Source organism: Pyrus communis, chromosome 12, assembly GCF_041283825.1.
Source record: "Pyrus communis isolate YQ-2024b chromosome 12, ASM4128382v1, whole genome shotgun sequence".
In the NCBI taxonomy this organism is placed as follows: domain Eukaryota; kingdom Viridiplantae; phylum Streptophyta; class Magnoliopsida; order Rosales; family Rosaceae; genus Pyrus; species Pyrus communis.
Genome location: NC_142576.1, coordinates 18,027,931 through 18,051,009, shown reverse-complemented (window position 1 = coordinate 18,051,009; position 23,079 = coordinate 18,027,931). Strand labels below are relative to the sequence as shown.

General features: G+C 40.7%; 2 pseudogenes across 2 annotated transcripts; one reads left to right on the top strand and one right to left on the bottom strand.

Annotated features, from left to right (window-relative positions):
- Positions 1–784: 784 nt before the first annotated feature.
- Positions 785–3,797, bottom strand: LOC137744717 (uncharacterized; annotated as a pseudogene). The gene is made up of 7 exons (XR_015953941.1): positions 3,737–3,797; positions 3,551–3,672; positions 3,345–3,475; positions 3,194–3,255; positions 2,911–3,099; positions 1,229–1,960; positions 785–1,016 (listed from the first exon to the last, which is right to left on the bottom strand). The product of XR_015953941.1 is annotated as an uncharacterized LOC137744717 (transcript).
- A 12,892-nt stretch (positions 3,798–16,689) lies between these two features.
- Positions 16,690–20,471, top strand: LOC137744466 (uncharacterized; annotated as a pseudogene). The gene is made up of 8 exons (XR_015954294.1): positions 16,690–16,815; positions 16,949–17,082; positions 17,577–17,754; positions 18,291–18,429; positions 18,971–19,179; positions 19,422–19,769; positions 19,879–20,005; positions 20,158–20,471. The product of XR_015954294.1 is annotated as an uncharacterized LOC137744466 (transcript).
- Positions 20,472–23,079: the final 2,608 nt, after the last annotated feature.

Below are 23,079 nucleotides of genomic sequence, written 5' to 3'. Positions count from 1 at the left end.
CACTTCAAGTTTAAAATGGTATTAAGTGGGAAAATAGGTCATAAGTTACACCACTTCAATTTCAATAATGCATTAAGTGGGAAAATTAGGCAATGGTGCTTGGAAAGGAAAAAAATATTTTGTGGTGGTGATTCATTCTCAAAGCCTATAAATAGGCTTCTCCATCAAGGTATCAAGCATGAAGGAATTCACAAATACATTTTCTCTACTCCCAAAATTGGAAGAGAATTCACCAAAGTCCTTGAAGCTTTGAAACTCCAAAGCTTCCAACCATCCAAATTCCCAAGAATTCCGAAGAATCAAGAAAGCTCTCTTCGTTCTTCGTTAAATCCTTATTCAAGATCAAGCCCCGACGGCCCTTGAAGAAAGTGATCAACTGTTCATCCTAAGATCAAGCTCCAACGGCCCCTTGGATCAACAGCACAAACAAATCCACACATCCAATCGTTCTTCAAGACTAAGCCCAAAAACCCCTTGAAGATCTGCTCATCCATCAACCTTCAAGATCAAGCCCAAAAGCCCCTTGAAGAAATCCATACACCCATTCTTCAAGATCAAGCCCAACGCCCCTTGAAGATCCGTTCATCAATTGTTCATCCTTAGATCAAGCCCCGACGGCCCTTTGGATCAACAACTCATCCACAAACCTACACCCTACGAAGATAGAATCAGAGGACCAAATTTGAGAGAGATCGTAACCCCAAAATCATAAACACAAAAATATTATTTTGTACACGTTATTCTGGTTTCTTGTTTCAAGGAATCTTTCGTGTTCACAAGGGTTCCAAACCTAGCCTTCCAATATGAGAGCGAGACAAGCAAGCCTGAACCCATCCAATGAAGGAAGTGATGCTTGCTACGATCAATATCCGAACAACACCTTGACTTTGAATCTAGATGATGGTGGGCTGTTAAGCCCCTTGGTTAATTCGGGATTCAAAACGTTGAAAGTTCTGGACTCTAGACTATCTCAAGTTCCAGCAAAAGAATGCTCTTTTCTGGTCATATCTAAATTTCTGCAAAAGCAAACGCATGCAGTGATCATATCTAAATTTCTGCAAAAGCAAACGCATGCAGTGATATTAATTGGTTCTACTCAAGTATAATTCTTAAAAAACATACAGGTCTCTTGTTTTCTCAATTTAATGGAAACTATATCAATATGACGTTATTAACCTAATAGAATTCAACCCCTGAACAAAAGTAGATTAAAACTCAAGAAACATACCGTGCCTTCACTGGGGACACAGATGTCAATCCAAAGCTAGAGACCAATAGAATCATCACCAAGGCTATTCAAGCTACCCTCAACAGCACTCTCAGACATGCAGGGTCACCTCATATCTCTTCTTGTTATCCCCAAAGCTGATAAAATTTCTTGGCCAGTTCAACCTTTTCTCGTACCCCTCCATTCAGAGTCTGCTCCTCACCAATCCAACAAAACCCAATTCAATTCATCATCAGTCCACTTCAATTAAACATAAATCCAAACAAATCCACAAAGCAATTACATATATTCTTGTACCTTCTCAATGATTGTGCTTTGTTTAGTAAATTCAATATGGGAACAAGATTGAACCAAACCAAAACCAATTCAGTGTATGATCAATACAACAATCCAAACAAAACCCAAAAAGCAATTATATCGACTATTGTCTCTCTAAGTGCTTATTCCTGATTCAGTAACTTAAATACAATAAATGAGCCCAATCCCAATTCAGTTCAACCATCAATTCAACAATCCCAACAAACCTAGAAATCTGTTAATACAAATAAAAAGAAAAACCAAACTCAGACCCTCCTTACCCCTACATAAACGAAGTGATGAAGATTTTTTTTAAAATGTCATCACCTCTTCACTTTTCAGCTCCCTGTATTTGATTTTCAGGTTGTGAAAAGAACTCCTTGGCGTTACGTGCTACCTCTGCTTCAACTACTGCTTCCAACACAAGGTCTGATCCTTTAGGTACCGTTTGGTACGTGGGATGAGACAGAACATAGTGGGACAAGGCGTTCCGTCCCATGTTTGGTGCGCCTAAAACGGGTGGAACGAGCTGTTCCACGGGACGAGTTTTGGGTGAATTTTCGTTCCACCTCACCCCCCTGGAACGACTCGTTCCACATCCGTGGAACACAAAATTATAACCTCTCCGTCTCCTTCTTCTTCCTCCTTGTTTCCATCCGAGGGCATCTTTGCTCCCGCTCCGTTCCGTTCCGTCCCGTACCGTCCCGTACCGTCCCGTACCGTCCCGTACCGTCCCGTACCGTCCCGTCCCGTCCCATTCCGTTCCGTCCCGTCCCGTCTGCATACCAAACGATACCTTAATGTTGTCAGTCACCACAACCACTGGTTATTCAATTGGACATCTACATCGAAGATGAAAAGCAGAACTATTTGCAAATTCTCAGGAAAATCTAAGGCGTGTTCAGTTATACAATAAAACAAGTGTAAATATTGCGTGCGTGGGTCAGAGAAAGGCTTATAGAAAGAAAAGTAGCGAGATTTTTCATACTATACAATCAAGAATTGAATTCAAGGAAATTTTCATGCGTAATCATATGACGTGTTTAAACCAATAGCCCACCGGCACCAAGTGGGGCCTCAACAACACAGATACAACCATCGGCAATTGAAAATCAATTTGATATGGGGAGCCATATACAACTCGTCTAAAACCATGAGCAAACGCCTTTGTTGAATAACCACACAAGGTATAGATAAGAAATGACTAGTAAGGACAACCATTGATATAAATCAAGAATATGTGTGCCGCGCACAAACTGATGATCTGACCACTATAACTCAAGACAATCTGGGAATACAGACGAGTAAGTCTTTACATAAGAAAATTTAAAGTATGGCCGCAAAATAATGATAGCATCGTTAACTTCTACCTAGTAGACTATTACCCTTGCGATTTGGTATCATCCCAGTGCTTTCAGCTGAAAGTGGGAGAAGAATGAAAAGACCACTTTCATCATTAAGGTTCTATTTCTCTGCTCTGCTGTTCGAAGAGTGAATCTTCACAGCATCAGATTTGGCCAAATTTGCATATGAAGTTGCTTGACTATGAAAGTTAGGTGAGTTGGGGTTCCGAAAGTATTATCCCGTAAAAACACATGTACAAGGACTTCAAGCTGATGCAAAGTGGGCCATTTTATAAAAAGGAACTGAATTGTGCATTATTCTAACCTTCATTACGGAATTTATTGACTTCACGTCCTCCTTCGCCTTCTCTAGAGAAATGCCGGCTCCTAACAAGAAAGCATATAAAACAATACTCACGAGAGACTCATAACATAACTTGGAAACAATGTATGGGTGCTAAGCATAATACCATTACTCAGGAGGAGCCAGGAATTGAGGATTATCCATCAGCTTTCGAGTCATAGGACCCGGATTCATAAGTGACATACTTCGAACTTCGTAACGAATTGACTCCAGTTGTGATGCATCTTGAAGTTCTTTATGAACCTAATATATTAAAACAATTAATCCCTTTTTGTTTTCAGGAATAAATGGTTAAAGTAATTAGAAAAAGTGCCTTACCTGGTGAGCTTGAGACTGCTGCATGGCATTATCGAATTGGCCTCGAGCTAAATGAACGTACCTGATTGATCGACCCGCTAACCTCCCTGCTCCTCTAGCAATTCTAGGAAATTCCCTTGGTCCTGCAGCCCATAACACATCAAACCAGATCACCTTTCGAGAGAGAGAGAGAGAGTTTGTGTGCACCGACTAAAGTAGTGGTGGCGCCGATGAGGAGAAAGAGCTCTCCGTACGAAATACCAAACATTTTGCCCCAGTATACTCAATGGAGGAGGAGGAGGAGGAGGAGGTTCTGGTTCGCTGGGAAGAATGGGACTGAGGAACTACTGGGAGTGGGATGGCAGAGTGGGCGGGGCGGTGAAGTTGCTACAGCAAAAAGGGAGACAAGCGAGCAGCCAGAACAGGTGTGAGACGATAGAGAAAGGTGAGCAAAACGGCGTCGTTTAGGAAGTTTTACTTGAAAAACCAGTTTTATATATGACCGCATGCTCAGTATAGAACGGTGGATATTGATTGGTCTGGAAGAGTTCCGGAGAGAATCCGTGTCGCCTTTGCCGTTTGCTGCCGAAAGCCACCCATCCACCACACCACTCCCACTCTCTCTCTCTCTCTCTCTCTCTCTCTTCTCTCTCTCTTACAAAGAGAGATGCTCGGCTGTCTGGCTGGTGCTCCTGCCGCCACAACACCCAACGCGGCCGCCACCACAACCTCCTGTATTATTCCGAACACCAATCTTCTTCTTTAACGTTATGAAATTCAGTTTCCCCCGACCACATTTCTCTATTTCTTGTCTTCTGGTATGTGTGTGTATGTGTGTGTACATTTATTTATCTCATGTGTGTTTGTGGATATATGCAATGTCTCCCTCTTTGTGGGATATAGTATTGCTCAGGCAGGAGCTCATATCTGCTGCACTCAAGTTGCAGAACACTTAAAGTCATGGCAGCGGCTGGGGAGACCCTTACAGTTACAAACCCTGACTCTCAACCCCTCGCTCCGTCTCCGGTTTGATTATTTTGTTGCGTCGTGCGATTTTTCAAAGGGCTAACTACATTTCACGCCCTTTCGACGGTTGGGGGTGGTATTCAAGATAGGTCATGAAGTTTCAATTTTTCTTTGGTCGGATTATCATTCATTAAAAATTGATGACATGGTAATCGTGAGACGTTTATAGGGGGCAAATGTATTGCACCACTTTGACAAAAACACTCATCAATCTAGTTGAGGTTTAGACGTTTAAAGAGACAAAATATATATATATATTGAACAATTACAAAACCTCATGGTGCAAAATGTGAAAAATGTAGTTAGCCATTTTTAAAATTTAAGTTGTGTTTTAAAAGATAATTATGCAATATATTTATCTTATTAAAAAATATACTTCCAAGAGAGAATTTGTGTGAGTTTGATGGTTGTATATGTGCCTATGTATGCATGTCTGTGCTATATGAATTTGGTTTCTCTTGCTTTCGTTATTTTTCTTCTTTATTTTTTGTGATTCATGTGATTAAATCTTTGTTTCAGGTAATAGGCAGGCTCAGATATCATTATCAGACAAGAAGGATCTTGCTGTCTTAGGGAATGGCCTTCAGAACTTGGGTTAATTTGAGGAACCTACTTTGTTTTATTAAAATCTTGTTACATTTGCCGCAGTTTTTTAAGGATCATTACTTCATAATGTGTCCTTATTTTCTTATGCAAAGAAACCTTCAATTAGGGAGCTCTTGTTGTAAATCATTGTCTTTTACCTGTTAGTCAGCTTGAAAATAGTCATGTCATGTTTAAGATTTTCACTCTCAATAGTTACATACAAGTCTATATAACATATTTTCAATTTCATTTCAATAGAAAACACTTATCTTCGCTTAAGTGGCTGGCAAGTGCCATATTCCTTTAAATTTGGTTGTTTTCGAAAACTGTAGATATAAAATTGTTTCGACAGGAGGAACGACATTTGCTTTAGAAAGTGCTGGACTGTCAGTAACTAAAGTGGGAGAACTTACTTGTTTCCATGAGATGGTGTTGACCCTAAAAATTACAAAGCCTACGTGGCGCGCAGGCCGAGTAACTAATAAGCTAACTACGTCATTCGGTTGAATGCAGGGCGTGCCAACTCGTCGGCCAAGCTTGGCCGAGGAGTAAAATTTGTTGATGTTGCGTTGAGTGCGCAGTTGACTTCTTGATTTTGCCACTGCGGCCGAGGAAGGAAAAAATCTCGGCCTTTGGATTCTCGAGCCTGAAGACAAGGCTGCTAATTTTGCGAAGTTCATGAATCGTTGGCGTCAGATTTGGTCACGGTGATTATCTTCGTGAGAGTATAAACACGTCGAATTGACACCAAACTATATGGACACAAGTATTCAAAGGTAATGTGTGTCTTGATGGTAAATGTGGTTCGGCCTTCAGAATGCTGAACTCTGATCATCCAGCTTTTCCATAAGAGATGAACTCACTTGGGAGTATCCAATCATAAAACCACTCGGCGTTTAATGCGCCAAATGTCGTAACTCGTAACACCTTACTTCGCCGAAAAGGCTAATAAGATGACCTCTGCCAATAAGGATCCGAAAACCCTTCTCGACCGAGACTTAGATAGATAACCAGTCGGCCTCGACCCAGTGCTGTTTATCCAAACTGAAGGTGCTTCACGGTCGGCTGATTCTACGGCAACAATGCTATTTATCCAAATTGAAGGTGTTCGCCGGTTACCTTCACAGTGCTGTTTATCCAAACTGAAGATGTGTCGGCAGAAAAAGAAAATAAAAAAAAATCTCAAGGTGTTTGAGAGGTTTGCGCAGGGCAATTATGTGTTGAATTGGAGGTCCCTCGATTGTTGCATGATGTCTTGTATTTATAGCACCAAATCCTCCTTGAGATCGAGTCAAAATCATACCTAGATTGGACTTCTTGTTCTGTTCCAACTCTACTTCGACCAATCCTACCCCTATTAGGACTTTGAACTCACCCCCTTTTTGAGGCCATATTCATTGTTGGTCGAGAATCCAAATTGCACTAGGACTTCTTTGACCCCTTGCTCATCCGAACTACTCCTTTTTGCGATAGGAGTCGACCATCCTTGCTGAATGGCCCGGGACCACCAGGCAGCCCATAGTATATTTGAAACAGCTTTGGGCCGAACATAAACCTACACTCGACCTAATAATATTATTTTGGGCCCAAACATTGCCCCCTTGCTTCTGAGGTCCTTAGCCAAGAATCCTTAGCCGATTTCGACCTTGAAGAAGCGAACTCTACGAGATACCTATGGGATAACGAAAAGCCTCACACGTCTCATCCATCGAGTGCATTTATAAAGTGTGATCACACGACCCAAATTCTCCTGCACGTCCTGCCGTGTGTCACTCCCTTGATTAACCTAGCAGCCCTCAATCATGATCCTCGAAAACATGCACCAACCAAAACATCTCTTCCACATTAATACATTGATTCCACCGCAGCACGCAATCGTACGTCCTTGAACCATGGAAAGCTCGATCCTATCTTTGGAGAGTCCCAAAATATCCAAAATGATTAGGGATTTTCCCGGTCGATTTCGCCTTGAAATTTGAAAATCTAATGCTTTTGAAGATCAAACGTTTGATCTTTCTTTTGAAATGCTTATAAATACCTGAATTTCCTTCATTCGCATTTTACGCCTTTAGAAACTTTGAACTTCCCTTCGCCATTCCTTCTTTTTCAAAACCATAAAGTTTCAAGCTCACATCTGAAAAACCTTCTTCAGACCCAGACGAATCTTTGAATCTTTATTGATGGCATCATTCGTTTCTAAGCTCTCTAAGGAATGCAACAAATGCAAGAAGATTATTGATCGATGCTCAATCAAGACCATACGCTTTGAAAGCGATATGAGCACCACTCACCGGATTCTTGCTCTATTTTTCAAAGATGCAGTACCACCATCCATCACCTGACTTTTCAAGGATCAATGCTTAACACCCTTACTGCAAGGGTTTGAATGGTCGAAGTGGGATTTGGCAAGACCCCAAAGTTCCTGGCCTTCGACCACTGCAACCTGGGCAACTTGGGTTGCATGAATGGAGAGAATCTTCAGTGAACAATGGAAGGCTCTTGGCATTTACGACGCCATTCACCTTTCATCCATGGAAATTGTCATGGACAAAGAGCTTCTTATCGCGACCTCAAGCTTCTGGTGCTCGGCGACCAATACTATGGTCCTCCCTTTTGGCCCTGTTGGTCTTACTATTCTCGACGTTATTGCCATCTTGGGGACTTCTCCCTTTGGTATACCAGTTGACGCCACCCTCTCTAGGTATCCATCAAATCTTGACCTGAAGGTGCTTTTTGATAAACGGGCGCTCGAAGCGCTGAGCGGAAAAGGTCAAGCACTTTCAAAGGAAGAAGTTCAGAAACTACACAAAAACTTCTTCAACTACAACACCCTTTATCTTCACTTTGCCGGCCAAGGAGAAAAAAACCTGCGAGAGGGAGAACAAGAGGCTTTCCTTTTCTAGTGGTACAACAAATTTATTTGTTGTACCAAGTCCAATAAATGTTTGGTTTAAAACATGCCGGTAGCCGAAACCTTGGCTAGCGGACATACCCTGGCGCTTAGCCTGGCCATTCTTGCTAATCTTTTGCGCTGCCTGACCGAGATGACCTTCCACAAGATTGATCCACACCAGAACGGCCCCCTTTGGGTCTTCCAACTCTGGTTGTAGGTCTACTTTGCTCCCCTTCGGCCAGAGATCGTCAATTTCTCGCCCATTGAAGCGCTCGATCTTCAACTGGCCTCTCAGCCGACATCCTCACCAGGCCGAAGAAGTGTTTAAATACTTCTTCAGCCTCGACGTTCTCTCCAACGATGAGTTCTTGATTTGCCGCCGTCGAGAATATCCATCGTCAATCAACCTTTCCACATCTGCATGGAATGCAGATGAAGATGCTGATCTCCGTCAATCCTGGGGATCGTTCATGCTTACCCACGACCTTCCTCTCGGCTGCAATGCTCATCGAGCAAGCTAGGAAGTATACCACCCCCACTTCACCGCTCGACAGTTCGGCTATCTCCAGGGCTGCCCGACACCTCTTCTCTCCTCTCGCTCTTTCCTAAGCCGATGACGCCTACCTAGTTTTTCAGAGAGGGAATGTACGGACGCCAAGAAGGAGTTTCAGGAACGCAACGACCGACCAATTATTCCAGAAACCCACAGTACTGACATTTTCGGTGATAGGTGGGAGGAGTATACCCAGAACTTTTTTAGCGCTCCAGTCGAAGAGGTCATTAACAAGATCTTTAGCGACCGCAACGACCGACCAAATAGGGCTCTTGCTCTCCAGACCAAAGGGATAACTCAAGGTATATGGTTACCTTTACCTCCTCTTTGTAAACCGTCATTCGAATTTTTATTAACTTGGTTTCACTTTCTCAAGCAGTCGAGTGCTGAAAACAGTATAAGTGGTGGCTTCAGTCACGGCCAAGAAAAAATTAATCCCTTCTTCCAAGACAAGCAAATGAGCTCACCAGGAGACTGAGACGGCAGGTGCAGCCCCTCGTCCTTCAAAACATGTCAACAAATTGGCAAAGAAAGGGGAATGGGAAATCCATGTCATCGCTAGTTAGTCGACAGGAACGACCACTTCTAATGCTTCTCCTTCTATTCCTACCGTACGCACTTCGACGGTCGTGCAACCATCTCCGATTGGCCAGCTGCCCAAAGCTCGACCCGTCCCTCCAGTTATGATCGAACCAGCAGCTGCCTCGCTGGTTGACAAAACGACAGCTCTGAAGTCGACTGAGCCAGCCACTGCTCCGCCAGTCGAGTAAGCGACAACTTTGAGGCCAGTCGTTGCCCCAATCTTGAAGGATGTGGCTTCATCGGTGAAGAAAACTTCTTCCAAAAATCCAAAACAGTCAGCTGATAGGAGCATATTCATGCGACTTAAATGGCTTGTTCTCGTGCATTTACGTTATGTTTCTTTAGTTATTTTAGTACTTTAAGCTATTTTCGTGTGTTTGTAGGTCCAAAGGGCTAAAGGAGCAAAAAGATGCATTTTGGAGACTTTTGGAGCACTTTTGGGCTTAGGATGGATAGCTTATGCTTGGAGCCAAAGTGTTGGACGAAATTGAAGACCTAATTGAAGACCAAAGTGTTGGAACCTTGTTCCCTTTAGTTTTAGGACATTTAAACCTTTCCTATATATCCTTAGCCGTGCATAACATTCCAACATTCCACTCCTTCATTTCAGCCACACTCCCACATATCATTACATATCATTCACCACTTATCATTCACCACTTATCATATCATCCACTTATCATATCATTCACTTATCTTATCATCCACTTATCATATCATTCACTTATCTTATCATTCACTTATCATATCATTCACTTATCATAACCATTCACTTATCACTTATCACAACAACAACCTTGCACATGCACATTCATCCACATGCACCCATAATCATTCACTCATCTTTAATCCACATGCATCTTCCATAAATCAAATCAGCCACATCCACATGCACTTATTCCACTTCATCATTACACCACATTCTCTCTCTTTAATCCACATGCATTCATCATCATTCACTCTAGTTTTAATTCCACATGCATTCCCACATGCATTTCCACCCACATGCAACCATAATCATTCATACCTATCAGCCACATGCATTCACTCTTCATAAATCAGCCACATGCATTCACTCACCACAAATAAGTCACATGCATTCATCAACATATCTAGCTGTCATTCACATGCATTTCATTCATCATTTCCACCCCCACATGTCCCTTTAATCATTCAAACATGCACTCCCTTTAATCACATGCATAAATCAGCCACATGCATCTCCCATCACCATTTCAGATTTCCACCAAGTTCCTAGCTGTCATGTTCCCTCTTTTTCACCTATAAATAAGCATCCATTGCATTCCATTCATTCACACACTCATTCATACACATTTCATTCACTCCTCCATTTCAGAAATTCATCCATTGTACATACCACAAACACTTCCCCCTTTTGTGCCGTGAGTTTCCCTATTAATCCAAACACCATCCTTCCATTTTCACCACTACCCAAACCATTCACACCATCAAACTATCCTTAGACCTTGTGTTACAACGAAGAGGAAGAGAAGAGTGCCTAAACGTTCATACAATTCAAGTTTGAGTTGTTGGAATGTTTAGGTGTTTCTTTGATTTCAATGTTTAATTTCAATACTCTTTGTTTTGTACGTATGAGGAATGGAAGAGAAGAGTGCCTAAACGTTCATACAATTCAAGTTTGAGTTGTTGGAATGTTTAGGTGTTTCTTTGATTCTCTTTGTTTTGTACCATGAGGAACTAAAACCCCCTTGGCTAGGGGGTAATTCGAAATATATGTTTATGCTTGCATTTTGATTTGATTACTTCTAATTACGTTTCATAAGTTGTGAATTCAATTTGTTTAACTGTTTTATTGATAACCTATTTATGTATGTTTATTGAGAGTGCACGCTTAATTTTCATGCATGAATATGACGCTAGAATATAAGTGAGTTTCACCTAATAGTTATGAACTTATATTCACAAGTAGTGGAGGTTGCTTATAAACAATCGCGTTAAATAAATTTTTGGCATAAGTTTCATGCAATCATAGTAACGAATGCCTCGTCAACACTTATAGTTTTCAAAGAACTTAATGATTCTTGCTTGTATCTCTATTATGCAATTCATGTAGGGAACTTGTGGGAAATGCTTTGGGTTGTCGTATGCAATCATCCAATTCATTAACTTAAGGAAAACTTGAGGGTTAATTTAAGCGGACCTAATTAACCCGGGGTGATGAGTTTCATAATTTATTGAAATGCAATTGGAAATCGTTTTATTATGCAAGTGTAACATGTGTGGAGATGAACCCCTTGGCTAGCATCCATTCATTCCATTTCATCAATTTCATATTTACATCCTGTCTAGTTTATTAACTTGTTTCGTTATTTCAATTTTCGTCAAAACTCAATCCCCCTTTACTTTATTGTCTAATTTAGTTAGAAAGTGTCTTAGTTTGTGTTTTTAAGAGTTTTGATTAAATTTATTTCCCAATTTCGTCCAAATTCACCAAAGTGCTCAAAACTGCCCAGAAAGTGATTTTAAGGCAGTTTTGAGTGTTTTGGGTGATTTTTGAGTCTTTTGGTTTGTTTTAGTGTTTTAAAGTTTAGTTTTACATTCTTTGAGTCTAGTTTAGTGTTTTATATTGTGTTTTTACATTTTTGAGTCAAATCCAAGTGATTAACAATCCTTCCTAATCCCCGGTCCAGAACGATCCCTACTTATACTTATACTACAATTGACAAAAAGAGGGTTTAATTTGTGTGCGTATAAATCTCGCATCATCAGCAATCATCCTGGAAGAGGTATGACTATGTCGCTAGTGATCTTCTTCATTTTATTAGATTTACAAGTCTTAACAACTTTTTATTTCAGGATGATGATGACGACGAGGGTGATGAGATCCCGCTGGTGAGTCGCCCTCGACCAACCAAGCTTCCTTCTGCCAATCTTCCTCCCGTGGTCGAGGCGGCTGTTCAACCGGATCCTCTTATGGCCGATCGTGGGAAAATACCCCTGGTCGAGCCTGAGGCAACGGCGGAAATGCCGCTCCATCCACAAGACCAAAACCTCGACATTCCTCCACAAGAAGTAACCTTGGCTTTTGTAAGGTTCAATCCCCTTTCTTCATTAATTTTACTATAACGCGTTTGAACTCAGGAAAATATTAAATGTTAGTGTCCGATCGTTCATTTCACCGACAATTCTATGCGCCGAAGGGCGTTATCTACATTTTCCTAGGTTCTCTAGGTTCGAGCAATGAACCAGAGAACATGGCTGAAGTCTTCTCTCGGCAGGTTTAGAAACAAATTCCCTCTGTTATGCATTCCTTATAATTTTCTTTTTGCTTACAAATTTTCTTTTTCTGTGCAGCCTTCATGGGAGGTCGAGCTTGACGCCTTGATTGCAACTACATCGGGAGCGAATGGCTCTTCAACGACCGTAACCAAACCTTCCGTGTCAACGGTCGAACTAGATGCCCTCGTCAAGTTACAGGAACTACTGTCCCTTTCGGCGTCACAAATTCTTGAGTGCCAGGGCCTCGACTCCGTAGGGGCATATCTGAACGATCTTGCGGCTGATGGTCAGCTAAGCAATGAAGCCATTACTCGAGTATCTTCTACTCTGGAACGAACTCGAGAATATTTCAGTATTTTCGAGAGAGTCCTTCAGGCCGAAGACGACTTGAAAGCTGCGATGGTTGTTCAAGAAACTTTGCGTCCACGGGTCGACATGCTTAAGACGAAAAAGGAAGCGCTAGCCGACCTCGATCGTCAAATTACGGAACTTCAAAACCGGAGGTTGGCAGTTGCTTCCAATCTAGCAAGAGATTTCGAGTCTAGTGGTAAATCTTGCCTGACTGAATATGCGGCTAGTGTGCGGCATGTCAAGCAGCTGAAGATGGACAAGAGGAATCGGCAGGCCGAGGTCACGATGAGTGAGGTGAGGTGGTTGGAATTGAAGGCTGTTCTTGAAACTCTCATTCACTCCTCACCTTAGGGACATTTAGCTATAAATGAATCGACCATCTGTACTTGTATACTCGTTTTTGCGAGCTTATTAATGAAATAAACTATTCTTGCATCTCCCACGTGACTGAATAATACTTCTTTAAAAATTTCCCATTGATTGGTAATTTGTGAATTAAACCGGTCCGGTCTCTAAGATGATATGCCCCCCTTGCTGAGAACTTTATGTACGACGAACGGCCCTTCCCAATTCGGTGACTATTTACCGAACCTGGGGTCTTTAATTCCTGTGGGCAACACAGTTTGCCAAACTAATTCTCCCTTGCCGAACGTTTTCTGTCTAACCTGTTGATTATAGATGGATAGGTGTAGAGCATGCTACAAATATTCTTTTTAACCGTCGAGGATACCAAATCTTAACAGTCGTTCAAGTTGTGGGTTTCGGCCAAGAGGAGTCTACCAAAGATCACCAATAATCAATAATCACATGATTTAGAAGATGTGAAAATCAGCCGAGCCATGTGGCCGAGGACTACTGAGAAACCACCGCCGAATAAAAATGCATTCGACACTAAAATTCCAATCCTTCAGCCCAGCACACCATCTTGTCACCCCCCTTATTTTCTTAGGTATCGGCTGAAAAACCGAATGGTTAAGAAAATAATTTATTCATTATATATATATATATATATATATATATATATTAGCAAATGAAAATAAAAGTGGCCGAACCATAAAGTGGAAGAGGCCAACGATGTTTTATTCCGAGCCGAGATCTTTTTACATCAAAATTCTCAAATTGATTTCGCTCTAGGCCAAGAAAAGAATTTTCTCCAATTATTTTTGACTCGGCGGAATATTTTTCATTTTCGGCCGCCGAATGTGTTGGACAATTATTATGCCCCCCATGCATAATAATTTCGCCAATTTTGGCTTTTAACCCAAACAACTGAGCCGAACGAGATTGCTCCATATCTGCTTTATCACCAATAATCATATCGATTGGCGTGGTTTGTTCAACTGAAACCATGAATTGGTCTTGTTCGTCATTAGAACTAGGGGTGGTTCGGTATGGGATACCATACCGAAACTAGTATCCCGAATTCCAAACCAAAATTTTTCGGGATGGGAATTTGAAGACCAATCCCAAACCAAATTTTCGAAAATCCCAAATTTCGGGAATCCCAAAATATTTTCAGGATTTTTTGACAAATCGGGAATCCCAAATTGAAATATGAAATTATGAATTGTTCTTCAAATATATAATTCAAGAACACATTCATGAACTAGGAATTTCATTTCATTCACACTACTATTTAATTGAACACTGGCATGCCTGACTATTTTTATCATAGTCAAAATTCAAATTAATTAAACCCTTTTTGCAATATGTTGAGAGACAAAAGAATCAAGCCTTCTAAAATCATCAGCCATGGCAGCAGCAATAATAAAATCCACATGAATATCAAACAAAACATGAAAAATATGCAAGGTGTAGGGCATTCCAGGTTGCAGAGCATGAATTAGAAACTACTAGCATCAATTATAAAAGAATAATATATATATATAATAATTAATATTATATATTTTCGGTTTGGTATGGGATTCCCGAAATATCGAGAAGCCAATCCAGAATCCCATACCGAAATTTTGAGATCGGTTCGGGATAGCATCCCGAAAATTTCGGGAATTTTGGTTTGGAAAATTTTTGGTTTGGGATTGGGATTTTTTCGGTTCGGTTCGGGATTTTTGGGAATTTTTTCCACCCCTAATTAGAACACTTTTCTGACGAATTATTTTCTGAGTCAATTTTTGGCTCAGAAACTTGAACATTTTCTTCTAGGCCTACCACACTTTCAGCCTCAACCGAAAAAATAGGTGGCCTAGGTCTTGGCCGACCATATTTTCAGTCTCGACCGAAAAAATAGGTGGCCTTTGTTCTTCGGCCAAAGTAACAATTTTCTTAAGCCAATGTTTGATTACGGCCGGAGCGGAAAATTGTCCCCCGATCTTTTCAACCAACCATCCTCAAATGGAATTGATTTGTAGTCGAAAACGTAAGGAAAATATTTTCCATCTAGCCAGGTATTAAATCGAGCCTTGTCTTCATTTACCCATTGCTCTTGCAGGGTAATAGGATCTTTTATTCTCAACATGTAAGCGAATGACTTTTGCATCTTTGTATGGCCACGAAGAATTTTTTCCACTTCCAAAGATCTTTTTTGTTCCTCATTGTGTTTTTTCAATTCCTCTAGGAGCTCGTACAATCGGCTACGTGGAGCCGGATTGGAATCTTGATATATCATATGAACTTCGTAGTTTTAGCACTGGGTCCCAATGGTTGTGCCAAAATGTTGACCCTAAAAATTACAAAGCTTACGTGGTGCGCAGGCCGAGAAACTAATAAGCTAACTACATCTTTCGGTTGAATGCAGGGCTTGCCAACTCGTCGGCTGAGCTCGGCTGAGGAGTAAAATTTGTTGATGTTGCGTTGAGTGCACTGCTGACTTCTTGATCTTGCGACTGCGGCCGAGGAAGGAACAAATCCCGGCCTTTGGATTCTCGAGCCTGAAGACAAGGTTACTAGTTCTGCGAAGTTCATGAATCGTCGGCGTCAGATTCGGTCACGGTGATTATATTCGTGAGAGTATAAGCACGTCGAATCGACACCAAACTATATGGACACAAGTATTCAAAGGTAATGTGTGTCTTGATGGTAAATGTGGTTCGGCCCTCAGAATGCCGAACTCTGAAACTCACTTGGGAGTATCCAATCATAAAACCACTCGGCGTTTAATGCGTCGAATGTCGTAACTCGTAACACCTTACTTCACGAAAAGGTTAATAAGATGACCTCTGCCAATAAGGATCTGGAAACCCTTCTCGACTGAGACTTGGATAGATAACCAGTCGGCCTCGATGCAGTGCCATTTATCCAAACTGAAGGTGCTTCGCGGTCGGCTGATTCTATGGCAACAATACTGTTTATCCAAACTGAAGGTGTTCGTCGGTTGCCTACACAGTGCTGTTTATCCAAACTGAAGATGTGTCGGCGGAAAAAGAAAATAAAAAAATCTCAAGGTGTTTGAGAAGTTTGCGCAGGGCAATTGTGTGTTGAATTGGAGGTCCCTCGATTGTTGCATGATGTCTTGTATTTATAGCACCAAATCCTCCTTGAGATCGAGTCAAAATCATATCTGGATTGGGACTTCTTGTTCTGTTCCAACTCCACTTCGACCAATCCTACCCCTATTAGGACTTTGAACTCACCCCCTTTTTGAGGCCATATTCATTGTTGGTCGAGAATCCAAATTGCACTAGGACTTCTTTGACCCCTTTGCTCATCTGAACTACTCCTTCTTGTGATAGGACTCGACCATCCTTGTTGAATGGCCCGAGACCACCAGGCAGCCCATAGTATATTTGAAACAGCTTTGGGCCGAACATAAACTTACACTCGGCCCAATAATATTATTTTGGGCCCAAACAGATGGTAGGCAAGTTATTTTTCTCTGGAAATTACGTATCTCATCCATCACTTTATGAAATATTTAATGTTGGGCATATTAACTCTGGTATGCATATTAAAACATGACTAAGATTGTGTTGCAGCTTGATGGTTGTGTAAAAACTTTACACCCTAACGTACATGGGGGTATTCTTGCTAGAAGAGACGAAACGCATCACATGGAAGCTCTTAGTAAACATGGAATTGGTGAGTTTCTGCTGTGAATTCTTTTACCATGCTTGCACGACACACACACACACACACACACACACACACTCTCATTCTCTCTTTGTGAGAATATATTGTAACAATAATAATTTACTTCAAAATATTTGTACAGGTACAATTGATGTGGTTGTGGTGAATTTATACCCCTTTTACGACAAAGTTACTTCAACGGGAGGAATAGATTTTGAAGACGGAATTGAGAATATAGATATTGGTGGTCCTGCCATGAAAAGAGCAGCTGCAAAGGTTGTTTATCTGAATGGAAATGGTAGCATATTGTTGTTCTATAATTTTATAAATCATAATAGGTTTTGCTTTTCAGAATCATTGTCATGAACCAAATATTCTCATTGAACTTGCTATTTCGTAATTCTCTCGTTTTATTTATCCAAGTGAATCTCATTTAGTAGATATCTAGATATGAACTCTGTGCTGCATCCTTGGTGCTAGTATTCAATCCAACACCATCTGCAGAAATCTTGATACATATTGATCCGAGAAACAATGAAACATATCGATTCTGCTTTTGGCCTAACAGGGAATGTGACATACATTTTTAACACGATCCTTATATTACTGCTTATTTTTGTTTAATGCTGGGACATCTTTTTTTATTTTTATTGTTCAATATATCGCCCATAATCTGCTTTCTCAAACACAATCCTTGTATCACTAGTAGTACCTAAATTTGTCTCATTATCTTTATCTGATGTTCCAAGTTAAATATGTTTGTCAAACAGAATCACAAAGATGTCTTGGTGGTGGTTGATTCAGAAGACTATCTTGCACTTCTAGAATTTCTTAAGGGAGACAAGGATGATCAACATTTCCGAAGGAAGCTTGCATGGAAGGCTTTCCAGCATGTTGCTTCTTATGATTCTGCAGTTTCAGAATGGCTTTGGAAGCAGACTTCTGAAGGTATTACGTCTTTGATGGTCATGTTTTTAGTTATAAATTTACTTTGATAAGACAAGGATTATAGCTTTACTTTTATTTATATATTTGTGAATTTAATATCTAAGTAGACATTAGAGTCAGAATTAACATGCCAAATCGTCAAGTAGGATGCAATTTATTGAGCAAACAATTTTAGATTCATAAAAATGAATTAGGAGTAAGCGGAAAATGACCTTTAAGAGAGAAGAGGGAGTTTCATCAAGAAGATTGTAATAATGCACCATTTTGATGTTCATGATATAGCGCGAGGAATTACCTTCGGGGATGGTGAGAGAGAGGGAGGGGGTACAAAGACCATGGGGACGGGTGGGTTTTCTTTTTGTTTTGTTGGGGGGGGGGGGGGTGTGTTGGACCCCATAGACAGTACATTCTTTGAAATTGTACTTAAAACTAATTTTCTTGTGTCGCCCTTTTGTGATGGGATGCGTTGATTGACAAACTTCTTTTACTTTCTTTTTTTTTTTTTTTTTTTTTTTTTTTTTTTCTGTTTTTGCAAGAGAAATTCCTTCAGAGCTTAACGGTGCCTATGTTGCTCAAAAGTCCCCTTCTCATCAGAGGGCTGCATTCTACGTTGACAAGAGTCTTTCTGAGGTGAATGCTGGGGGTATTGCAACTGCTATCTGACACCATGGGAAGGTAAGATAGACATCTTCCTTTAGCTATTGGACTCCACTTAAAGTAAGGAATTGATAGTGATGACCATGCATCCTTATTTTTCTGAATCTTTAGTGGCATTTAGGTTGATAAGGAAACCTTGATACTTTTTTATTTGAAAGTATCGATCAAGATTGGAATATACACCCACTAAGAGACTCTAAGAAAAGACTTGGACTACTTGGATCTAACGGAAGACATGGCACAAAACCAAGCGCAGTGGCGTTTTATGATTCATATAGCTGACCCTACTTAGTGAGATGAGGCTTTGTTGTTGTTGTTGTTGTTGTGGACATGCAAATCATTGGAAGTAGCATGTTGTTGAAAGGAGTGAGTTCATTAACATATTTGCTTTCCAATATTAATTTTTGACAGCAGCATGGTAGCACCATGTTTGGAGTTCTCTGATATTCTGAATGCTAATTGCTGGGAGGCAAAATATTTGAATTGTTGGGCTCTGTTTTGAATGTTTACAAATTAACCAGATCTCATCGGCTTTAAACCTTTTAGTTTCCGCATGCAGGAAATGTCATATAATAACTATTTAGATGCCGATGCGGCTTGGAATTGTGTGAGTTTCAGAGTCCTACCTGTGTAGTTGTAAAGCATACAAATCCTTGTGGACACAGCTTCACGTGATGATATTCTTGAAAAGCATACAGGCTTGCTGTCAAAGCAGATCCCGTGAGTGCCTTTGGTGGCATTGTATCGTTCAACATCGAGGTTGATGAGGTGAGTTGGAGTTTTGGGATCCGACCTGAATTTATGATATGAAATGAGATTGTGATTACCATGCACTTCCCAAAATGTTGTTCGCTGTTGAACTGCACTCAAGTTCTGGCACCGTGGTGAACTTGAATGCCAACTGATTTATTCTGAAAGGCTAGCCTTCAGAAGTTTAACTTGGTAATATATGTGCCTGTTTTTCAGTTTCTCCGTTTCCTAAATAAGTCAATTTTTTTTTGTGTTTCTAGGCTCTTGCTAAGGAAATCCAAGAGTTTAGAAGCCCCACAGATGGTGAAGCTCGGATGTTTTACGAGACTGTGGTTGCACCCAAGTACACAAAGAAGGCGCTTGAAATCCTCCGCGGAAAATCAAAGACTCTAAGGATCCTTGAGGCAAGGAAAAATGAGAAGGGAAAGCTTTCACCTAGACAGGTTGGTGGTGGGTGGTTAGCCCAGGACTCGGATGATTTGACCCCCCAAGATATACAGTTCAAAGCTGTTTCTGAGAAGGCTCCACAAGAAAGTGAGCTTGCTGATGCAGAATTCGCATGGTTGTGCATCAAGCATGTTAAAAGCAATGCAATTGTTATAACAAAGGTTGTCGTTCTTTGTTTTACCCCGCGCTCTCACATTTAATATAGTTTCGGTAGGCTATTTTGAGGGTTTGCACTTTCGGACAAATATCTGATCCTTGACTTATGAGCAGAATAACTGCATGCTGGGCATGGGGAGTGGGCAGCCTAACCGCCTGGAGAGTTTAAGAAAAGCCTTGAAGAAAGCTGGAGAAGAGGTTAAGGGTGCAGCTTTGGCCAGTGATGGCTTCTTCCCATTCGGTAATTACAAGATCATGCATCAACTTTTATTTATGTTATTTAACAGTGGAGCGCAAGACCAAGTTCAACGAAATCACTTTCTTCTTATGCTAAACTGAAAATACATGGAAGTACCTCTATAATAATCTGAATGATGCTCGTTTTACAAGCAGCATGGAAAGATGCAGTGGAAGAAGCCTGCCAAAGCGGAGTTTGTGTAATCACAGAACCCGGTGGGAGCATTAGAGATGGGGATGCTATAGACTGCTGCAACGAGTATGGAGTTGCACTTCTTTTCACAAACGTGAGGCATTTCAGGCATTGACAACGTTTTTGTCCTTGGTGCTTCGATACAAGGACCTTAGGTCTCGATCCGTTGTTTTCATAAGAAGATAACTAGGTTCTCTCACGGAGAAGTTCCTGTAGACATGTTTATTTGACATCGAGGCAAATCATAATTTTTTTCGTAATCTGAATGCGGATTTGAGGTACTATACGTTAATAACTTTGCTTCTTGTATATTGTTGATCTTTCTTGTTTTGTCGTTGTGCAAGTTGTTTTTCCTACTAGTGACTATTTGATGGAAATTGGGCAGGAAACCGATGTCTCGTTTAGAATATCCATCACAGTATGGCATGAGGATATGAATAAGAGAGTGAGAACAATTGTACGTTGGCATTGAATTGCTCTGATAAGAAAGGGATTTGGTGAATATATAGAGATGAAATAACCTTTTTAGAGGAGTTGTATTCTTCACCCGTTGAATACAACTGTACTTTCACACATGATTACGCATATTGTGCAAACCATGTTATCATAATCACATTCCAACACTATTTAGCTGGGTCATGCTTGGTTTGGGTGAGCGAATTTCTTTGTTCACATCCCTTTTACATGCATGAGTAAAGGTGGGACGAAAAACATAAAACTGCCCTCTCCGATGTGAGGTTTTTAAGGGTGATTGGGAGAGCAATTTATCTTATTAAGCAACACAGGAAATTGGGAACCCCTTTTTGGTTTATTGAAAGGAGAATTTGGAATTCTAGAAGCCTTTTTTCGAAGGCTGAAAAAACTTTTCCCCTCTTTTCAAATATTCTATATTTTGCCTTTTTTTGTACTGAAGAAACTCAACTGATTGTTTAATTTAATTGGATTTACCCAAGAAGACCCTCTCAAGAACCAAAAAAAAAAAAAAAAAAAAAGAAAAAACGAAAACAAAACTGTAAACACGGAAAATTCCTGAAACAAGAAACAAGAATACGTGTACAAAATATATATTTTTGTGTTTAATGATTTTGGGGTTACAATCTCTTTGTAATTTGATCCTCTGATTCTATCTTCGTAGGGTGTAGGTTTGTGGATGAGCTGTTGATCCAAAGGGCCGTCGGGGCTTGATCTAGGGATAAACAGTTGATGAACGGATCTTCGAGGGCTTTTGGGCTTGATCTTGAAGGCTGGGTGTATGGATTTCTTCAAGGGCTTTTTGGGCTTGATCTTGAAGGTTGATGGATGAGCGGATCTTCAAGGGCTTTTGGGCTTAATCTTGAAGAAACGATTGGATGTGTGGATTTGTTGAGGTTGTTGATCCAAAGGGCCGTTGGGGCTTGATCTTAGGATGAACGGATGATGAATGATGAACACTTCTCTTCAGATTTGACGAAGAACGAAGATAGCTTTCTTGGTCCTTCGAGATTTGCTTGAGAGCTTTAGAGTTTCAAAGCTTCAAAGTTTTGGTGTAATGTAAATTCCTTTCTTTCTTTTCTTCCTTTCTTTCTTTCTTTCTTTCTTTTTTTGAATGTCTTGGCTTCCTATTTATAGAATTCCAAAACTTGATTTTTGGATTTAAATAATCAGATGAAATAAATCATTTCTGCCAGGTATTGACACGTGTCCTATTTGATGACTTTTCCAATTTATTTCGATTTTTCGTTAAGTCACACGCTACATGTAAAATTTATGTGACACGTGAGCGTTGAAATTTTAATTATTGGTCAACATTTATTTCACCGAAATTTCGATGTCTACAAATGCCCCCACTTCAAGGCGCGTCGTAGACATGTGCTTGTCACGTGTAGAAGATGCGTTTTGAAGTCCTTTAATGTAGATGTCAACCCAAGGGCCGTCGGGGCTTGATCTTGAATTGGGCTGGAAATTTCTTCAAGGGCCATAGAGGCTTGATCTTGAGTTCGACTGGAAGATTTTTTGGTTTCCTCCAATCGTTGATTTTCCACAGGCTTAATCTTGAACTGGGCTGGAGGATTCTTTTGGTTTCCTCCAATCGTTGATTTTCCTTTGTGCTACTCTTGAACTGGGCAGCAGGATTCTTTTGGTCTCCTCCGAAGGTCTGAGCTTACTCATTTTTTCTGTTTCTTTGTTCAATCTCTCCAATTCGTATTGAAGAGGGTTAGAGGATAGCTCAGCATATGCAGTTGTTGCTTGTCTCCACATGCTTCAATGTATCATTTTCACTTGCCTTACTTGCTCCCCTTTGCAGAAGTGGTCCCTTCTCTGGAAGTGTATCAACCGTTGAAGATGACTACTCGAGAGCAACGCTAGGTAAGCAACCAGGGAATAGATTCCAGGCAGTCGGTTCCAGATCGAAAGACTGACTCCAAGTGCCGGCTGATTGCTTCTTTCACTTTGCCATGCGAGTAAGAACAAGGACAAAGAAAAAAACAGGGAAAGAGCATGATATGAGATACCTTTGCTTTCGAAGAAGCAGCGAATGAATTAGCACATATATTTGTTGTGCTTGTCTCCACATGCTTCGATGTATCATTTTCACTTGCCTTACTTGCTCCCTTTGCAGAAGTGGTATTTCCTTATGCAGGTTTAGCATATTCTCTTGTAGTATTTGTCCTCTGATGCAGGAGTGGAATGCAAACCTTGCATTTGAATGGACCATCACTTCTTGGTGGCAGCGCAAGTTTGAGTGGAGGTTCCGACATATTGCTTTCTCTGTCCTTGTCTTGGCAGGTGAGAACAAGGGCAAAGGAAAAGACAGGGAAAAAGCATGATATGAGATACCTTTGCTTTCGCCCTTGATGATATGAGATACTTTTGCTTTTGAAGAAGCAGCGAATGAATCAGCACAT